Source organism: Pinus tabuliformis, chromosome Q, assembly GCF_031772625.1.
Source record: "Pinus tabuliformis cultivar Carrire ecotype Pingquan chromosome Q, CPIR1, whole genome shotgun sequence".
NCBI classification, from domain to species: Eukaryota; Viridiplantae; Streptophyta; class Pinopsida; order Pinales; family Pinaceae; genus Pinus; species Pinus tabuliformis.
In genome coordinates, this window is record NC_142296.1 from 805,431,600 (window position 1) to 805,439,275 (window position 7,676).

The 7,676-nt window shown below is 47.0% G+C and overlaps 2 non-coding genes and 1 pseudogene across 2 annotated transcripts in view; all 3 read right to left on the reverse strand.

The window, feature by feature from the left end:
* LOC149221957 (25S ribosomal RNA) overlaps positions 1-1,336 on the reverse strand; it is a 3,358-nt gene extending 2,022 nt beyond the window's left edge. Inside the window, exon 1 of the ribosomal RNA XR_016249966.1 lies at positions 1-1,336. This exon is cut by the window's left edge and continues 2,022 nt beyond it. This is a non-coding gene — a ribosomal RNA (25S ribosomal RNA).
* Positions 1,337-1,583: 247 nt separating this feature from the next.
* LOC149221958 (5.8S ribosomal RNA) lies at positions 1,584-1,737 on the reverse strand. Its single transcript, XR_016249774.1, has one exon. It is a non-coding gene; the product is annotated as a 5.8S ribosomal RNA (ribosomal RNA).
* Positions 1,738-4,351: 2,614 nt separating this feature from the next.
* Positions 4,352-5,619, reverse strand: LOC149221959 (18S ribosomal RNA; annotated as a pseudogene).
* Between the last annotated feature and the right edge of the window lie 2,057 nt (positions 5,620-7,676).

The window sequence follows — 7,676 nt, forward strand, 5'->3', positions numbered from 1 at the left end:
GCAATTGCTCCGATGATCGAGTATAGGTTGTGCGCTTCAGCGCCGTCCATTTTTGGGGCTAGTTGATTCGGCAAGTGAGTTGTTACACACTCCTTAGCGGATTTCGACTTCCATGACCACCGTCCTGCTGTCTTAATCAACCAACACCCTTTTTGGATCTAGGTTAGCACACAATTTGGCACCGTAACTTGACTTTTGGTTCATCCCCCATCGCTAGTTCTGCTTACCAAAAATGACCCACTTGGAGCTCTCGATTCCATGGCGTGGCTCAGTGGAGCAGCCGCACCCTCTTACCTATTTAAAGTTTGAGAATAGGTCGAGGGCGTTACGCCCCCGATGCCTCTGATCATTTGCTTTACCCAATAAAACTCGCGCGTGAGCTCCAACTATCCTGAGGGAAACTTCAGAGGAAACCAACTACTAGATGGTTTGATTAGTCTTTCACCCCTATACCCAAGTCAGACGAATGATTTGCACGTCAGTATCGCTACGAGCCTCCACCAGAGTTTCCTCTGGCTTCGCCCTGCTCAGGTATAGTTCACCATCTTTTGGGTCCCAACAGGTGTGCTGGCACTCGAACCCTTCACATACACTCAAGGTCAGTCAACGATGCACCCCTCCTAGAGAGGGGATCTCGCCTGTCAGCTTCCTTGCGCCTCGCAGGTTTTCAAACCCGTCGACTCGCACACATGTTAGACTCCTTGGTTTGTGTTTCAAGACGGGTCGAATGGAAAGCCCGCACACCAACACCATGAGCACTCAGGTGCACATGGCCCACCACAAGGGCGCACACTTCATTCCTCGACCACCACAATTGCAAACCGATAGGCAGTAATCCACCCGAGCGTGTGACGATGCAGTAGCCTGTGTTGGTTTGCACCTCGAGTTGAGCGGTAGACCAGCCTGAGCCGTTCCACATCCGAACGAGACGCATCAACAACCTCCATCCGCTTCCCTCCCAACAATTTCAAGCACTCTTTAACTCTCTTTTCAAAGTCCTTTTCATCTTTTCCTCGCGGTACTTGTTCGCTATCGGTCTCTCGCCTGTATTTAGCCTTGGATGGAATTTACCACCCAATTAGGGTTGCATTCCCAAACAACCCGACTCACCGACTGGGCTGTCATCCTCTCAGGTGGCCCCTTCCAAGGGCCTTGTCCTAGGTCTGCCGCTGAGGACGCTTCTACAGACTACAATTCAGGAGACACCGCTACCCGATTTTCATGTTGGGCTCTTCCCGGTTCACTCACCGCTACTAGGGGAATCCTTGTAAGTTTCTTTTCCTCCGCTTAATTATGTGCATAAACTCAAGGGGTGTTCTCGCCTGGGATAAGGTCACAAATTTCGAGCTAAATTTGCCCTACCTGATGGGAGGACAAGAGAGATCAAAGCAAGTTCGAGCGATGCCACACAAAGCAGGTACCAGCTAACGCTGACTGTGCATCCAAGGGGACAAGATCACCGCTCGCCGATGCGTTCCATGAAACATCGCTTGAGGTATTTTAGCCGACCACACTGCATGGGGCATGGATGACCAGCTCTACTGCTCCCTAGCATATTGCAGGGAGTGCATTTGAATGGGATGCGATGCCCAGATAGACGTGCCCTCGACCAAGGCCTTGCGTGGAAATTGCGTTCAAAAACTCGATGATTCGCGGGATTCTGCAATTCACAGTAAGTATCACATTTCGCTACATTCTTCATCGTAACAAGAGCTGATATATCCATTGCCGAGTGTCCTTTCCACATATTACCGAAAAATCGGCCACAACACTAAATAGGGGCACCCCCCACAACAAATGTAAGGCTAAGGGGCAGAAGGAGGAAAAACACATGAGAGAAAGAGAAACAAAGGTGTCTAACCCCCTCACAGGGGGAGGCTCGAATAGAGGACAATCTCCCCCAGTCCCACGCCCTGGTAAAAATGGGGGAAATGCATGGAACAACGATTGAGAAGGACTAGCATGGCCACCACGGGAGCTCGCACTGCTTTTAGTTCTTCCCTAACACTAGCCCACAACAATTCCCCCTTTTCTTCATAAAGCTAGGGACTGAAAGGAAGAAAAGGGTAGAAAACAAGGTGAAAGAAATAGAGATCAAACGTGGCTACCAGCTCAAACAAAACACAAGCCCCCCAAGCCCCGTGCCTTCGCAAAAAGAGGGGAATTAAAGGGGATGACGATCAAGAAAGGCTAGGGTGGCCACCCCGGGAGCTTGCACTGTGTTTCGTCCTTCCGGAACACCAATCCACAACAATCCCACCTTTTCTCCATAAAGCTAGGGGCCACGAGGAAGAAGGGAGGAAAACAAGAGGAAAGAAAGGGATATCAACCATGGCTACCGGCTCACGAGGGGAGGCTTCAAATAGAGAACAAGCTTCCCCAACCCCATGCCTTCGCAAAAAGGGGGGAACTACAGGGGACAGCAATCGAGAAGGACTAGGGTGGCCACCCCGAGAACTTGCACTGCTTTTCGTCCTTCCCGAACACCAATACACAACAATCCCACCTTTTCTCTGTAAAGCTAGGGGCCGAAAGGAAGAAAACAACATGAAAGAAAGAGAGATATCGAACACGTCTACCGGCTCACAGGGGGAGATTCAAATAGAGAACAAGCTTCCCCACCCCCGTGCCTTCGCAAAAAGGGAGGGAACTGTAGGGGACGACGATCGAGAAGGACTAGGGTAGCCACCCTCGGAACTCGCACTGCTTTTCGTCCTTCCTGAACACCAATCCACAACAATCCCACCTTTTCTTCGTAAAGCTAAGGGGTCAAAGCCAAGAAGGGAAGAAAGCAACATGAAAGCAAGAGATATCAAACATGGCTATCGGCTCACAAGGGGAGGCTCAAACAGAGAACAAGCTTCCCAAACCCCATGCCTTCAGAAAATGGGGGGAACTACAGGAGACGGCGATTGAGAAGGACTAGGGTGGCCACCCTGGGAACTCGCACTTCTTTTCGTCCTTCCCAAACACCAATCCACAATAATCCCACCTCTACTCTGTAAAGCTAGGGGGCAAAAGGAAGAAGGGAAGAAAATAACATCAAAGAAACAAAGATCCCAAGAAAAGAGAGAAGCTCAACAGCACGTCGAGTAGATGTCTGCTAACCAAAAAGAAACCAAACAAGGCACTGAATCAAAAAGCGTCCCGCCTCTTCACACCCTCCCACATACATTCATCGCAACACCCTTTCTAGCTTTACAACATAGCAAACAACCATGCAAATAAATCACAACCTAAAATTGACCAATAGAAAAGACAAGGGCCACGATGAGACCAGTGTCTGGATCACGTCACTGAGAGGTAAGCAACCCCCCAACCCAGTGGCACAAGGCTTCAAATGACAAATAGACTGTCACAAATAACAAAACCCCACCCCGCTATTGCACCCCTCCGTGTACAAAACACCCAACAACCTTTCCAGTGAGAAAGTCAACAGGGGTCAAAGAATAAAACTCCAAAGAGGAGTTGTCATGGGCCAATACTCAATGCTTGAGAAAGATGCGTGCCACAAATACATCGATGGTACAAGGCCACTAGATAAGGGACATTCGCAAAGTGCATGCCACGAAACAAACAAATGACACAAGTCCCACAAAAAACCCACAATCCAAAGGGAGTGACAAAGGCACAACCCGCTACTTCTTTTTCCCTTAGAAGGGGAGAGGAAAATTGTGATCTCTATGGAGCTCAGACCGAGGGATGGGTTTTTCATTACCTGGACACCCAACCCTTCCGCGACGACATGTTGAGGAATGGTAGGGAGGGACTAGGGTGGCCAACCCAATGGGTTGAACTACTCTTCATCCATCCCATACTGACTGTACCTCGACAATATCCCCTCACGGAAGGTTTGAGCTACCAGGCACATGCGCAACCACTCCCTCGACCCAACCACCAGTGAAAAAGCTCACCGAAGCAACACATCAACCACCGCTACCATTTCGAGAGAACCAACTATGGAAGCCCGCACCCTTGGCCCATGCCTTCCAACGAACAAACGACCAAGCACCACCGCTACGAATGAGTCCGAATTTATCCATCGTATTTACCAAGCACCTCAACTCTACAACAACCATGCCTGGCCGAACAGATCATTGGAAGGGCTCCCAAGGAACAAGCTTTCAAACCCCCTGCAGAAACAAATTGGGGGAAAGAAAAACAAAGGATGGGTGGGACAAGCACAAGAATGGCTCACAAGCACACACAAAAAAGCAAGCGTTACCTCGAGACAAGAAACCAACAATGTTCCTACCAAACACCAAACCCGCTCCCCTAGAGACGAACCACAAAGTCCCACATTGCAATCGAAACCCAACCAACCCAAACCAAAAAAGAAAACCCCTGCTATCAATGATCCTACCACAGGTTCACCTAGGGTAACCTTGTTACGACTTCTCCTTCCTCTAAATGATAAGGTTCAATGAACTTCTCATGACATTGACGGCGACGAACCACCATCGTCGACGCAATCCGAACACTTCACTGGATCATTCAATCAGTAGGAGCGACGGGTGGTGTGTATAAAGGGTAGGGACGTAGTCAACACAAGTTGATGACATGCGCTTACTAGGAATTTCTCGTTGAAGACTAATAATTGCAATGTTCTATCACCATCATGATGCAATTTGAGAATATTACCTGATCCTCTCGAACCAGGAATAAAAACTTGTTGGCTGCATCAGTGTAGAGCATGTGCAGCCCAGAACATCTAAGGGCATCACAGACCTGTTATTGCCTCAAACTTCCATGGCCTAAATGGCCATAGTCCCTCTAAGAAGCTGGCCGCGAAGGGGAACCTCCCTGTAGCTAGATAGTAGGCTGAGGTCTCATTCGTTATCGGAATTAACCAGACAAATCGCTCCACCAACTAAGAACGGCCATGCACCACCACCCATAGAATCAAGAAAGAGCTCTAAATCTGTCAATCCTTACTATGTCTGGACCTGGTAAGTTTCCCCGTGCTGAGTCAAATTAAGCCACAGGCTCCACTCCTGGTGGTGCGCTTCCGTCAATTCCTTTGAGTTTCAGCCTTGCGACCATACTCCCCCTGGAACCCAAACACTCTGATTTCTCAGAAGGTGTTGGCAGAGTCCTTAGAGCAACATCCGTTGATCCCTGGTCAACATCGTTTATGGTTGAGACTAGGACGGTATCTGATCGTCTTCGAGCCCCCAACTTTCATTCTTGATTAATGAAAAAATCCTTGGCAAATGCTTTTGCAGTGGTCCGTCTTTCATAAATCCAAGAATTTCACCTCTGACAATGAAATACGAATGCCCCCGACAGCCCCTATTAATCATTACTCCAGTCCCGAAGGCCAACACAATAGGACCAGACTCCTATCATGTTATTCCATGCTAATGTATTCAGAGCATAAGCTTGCTTTGAGCACTCTAATTTTTTCAAAGTAACAGCGCCGGAACCGTGACCCAACCAATTAAGGCCAGGAGCATGCCGCTGACAAAAGGGATGGAAGGGCAGGTGTTACACAGTAATTTGTCACTGTCTCCCTATCAGTCTCCCTACTGTGTCATGAATTAAAATTAATCATGCTCATGCTCTCTAATCTGGCCAAATGACCCACTTTGCCAAATTTTTTCCATCATCATGACTGTTATTAAAATAACCGCCCTGACTAGCGCCTCATAGTGCAACGAATGCGCTGCCAGCACGAAAGCACACGAGTTTTCCGCGCTGGTCAATTTTATGAGCCAGCACATCCTCTGTTTGTATTTAGTCACGCTGACAAAACCTTCTCCGTTATTCAGATGCGATGTCAGCGCTCCAGTGCAGTTATACACCCGCGCTGATCCAGTTTCGGTGAGTTTGTTCTAACAGCCAGCCTTCCAGATGACTCCAGACCTGGTTGTTGGCCTTGTAAATGTCATCCTCCCTTCTATGGCATGTCTGTTCGTCATTTGAGCCACCTTCCTTGGATATAAGCTCATCCTCCCACCTTTCATGGAGACTCCTTCTCCTATTTAAACCTCTACCATTGCCATGAGCAGCAAGTTTGGATAGTGTGGACTTGATAGCGCTTAGAGTGCTACTGCTAGTAGGTAGTTGGTGTGACAAGTGTGGGATTGTTATAGCTTAAGGAAGGTTGTGAAGTGTTGCTTGTGTGAGAGAGAGTTCTTTTCTTGGGAGATCTACCTCCAAGGGTGAATGCTTAAGAGACTTGCTGGCTAGACCCTCTTGAGAAGGATTCAACATCAGAACTTTGGTTGTACTCTTCTCTGTTATTGATTAATAATAGATGACTACTATTATGGTTCCACTCTCATTTGTCTTTGTAATGGTTAATGTGAGTTATGTCCTTTCTGACTGATGTATAATTGCTTTTATTAGATTTCACGGACGTGTTTTCCTTTCTCTTCGTGTGTGCAGGTATCTATTCACGGGGATCGTGGAGGATCGTGACCGGCCAAAGCGAAGGAGCGAGAGTGGCATCTCTTCATCAAAAAACAACATTGGAATCCAAGTAGGTGTTCATTTCCTACCTTTTATTTGCAATTAGGAACTTTCATAGTAGCATTGACTGATTGTTGCTAGACCCGTTCTGGGCTAGTAGGGATCGCCTCTATCCGTAGAGGGGATTTACCTCTCCAACAATTTGGCGACTCTGCTGGGGAGCTGGCCTTTGTCTCTTTTTGTTCATTCTTGCTTTGAGTTTGTTTGTTACTCTTTTTTCAAAGATCGGGGATTAGTTCTCTGCTTTTAGACTTCCTGGTTCAATCTGGGAGGTCCCTTGATTGTTTAAAGAGTTATTACCTTGGTTTGGGAGCTTTTGGCTTGCTTGTGCCTGTTTTTTAGCCTCAGCGTGGTTTATATCAAAACAGTCGCGCTGACAGCGCATAGCTATTTCTTTGCCTTCGTGGTCATCGCGCTTGTACATTTAACAGTCGTGACGATTCTGAAAAACGAACCAGCGCGGCTAAGCCGTGTACTTCCACGCTGACAGCGCTTTGTTGCTACGCGTGGCTTCTCGTCAGCGCTTTGTTGCTGTGTACCACCCGCGCTGATCCTGTAGAATTGAATTTGTTTCAATTTTGCCTCCTGAGCCTGTTGGTTTGACTATCTCCTACTCTTTCCACCTGGTTTATGACTTGATTTCTATTGTTTGACTTGTGAAGCACTTGCTTGCAAAGTCTTGTCGGGTGGATCTTGTTTTGTGTCCTGTGACCTGGTGTTATCATCCCGTTTTCACTGGATTGACTTTGTTTTATCACTCGTTCACAAAGATTCATTTCTACTTGCCTTTGCTTTTGCGAAAACCTTCCTCTTTTGCTTTCTTTGCTTGGTTGTTTAGGTGATTGTCATTGAACCAGTCCTCGGATTGTTTCGATTACTTCTCACTACCCAGACACGGATTACAATTGCTTGGGTTTAACCGGCTCTTTTCGCGCTTATTGTGTTTTTCATTGAGTGATTTTATTTCTCTTTACTCGGTGTTGCTGTCTCTCAAAATTCATTTTAAGTGCATTGTGCCATTGAAAAAGAAATCGAACTAATATCTTTTGCATTCAATAGTTAATGAGAAAAAGAGCATTTCATTGATTTGTGTTCTCAAAAGAAAAGTCTCATTTCTTTGCCATTAGTTGCATTAGATTGTTTGATTGATTGAGTTCACTTTGTTTGATTGAAAACTCTTAACCCTCTCATAGTTAGAATTC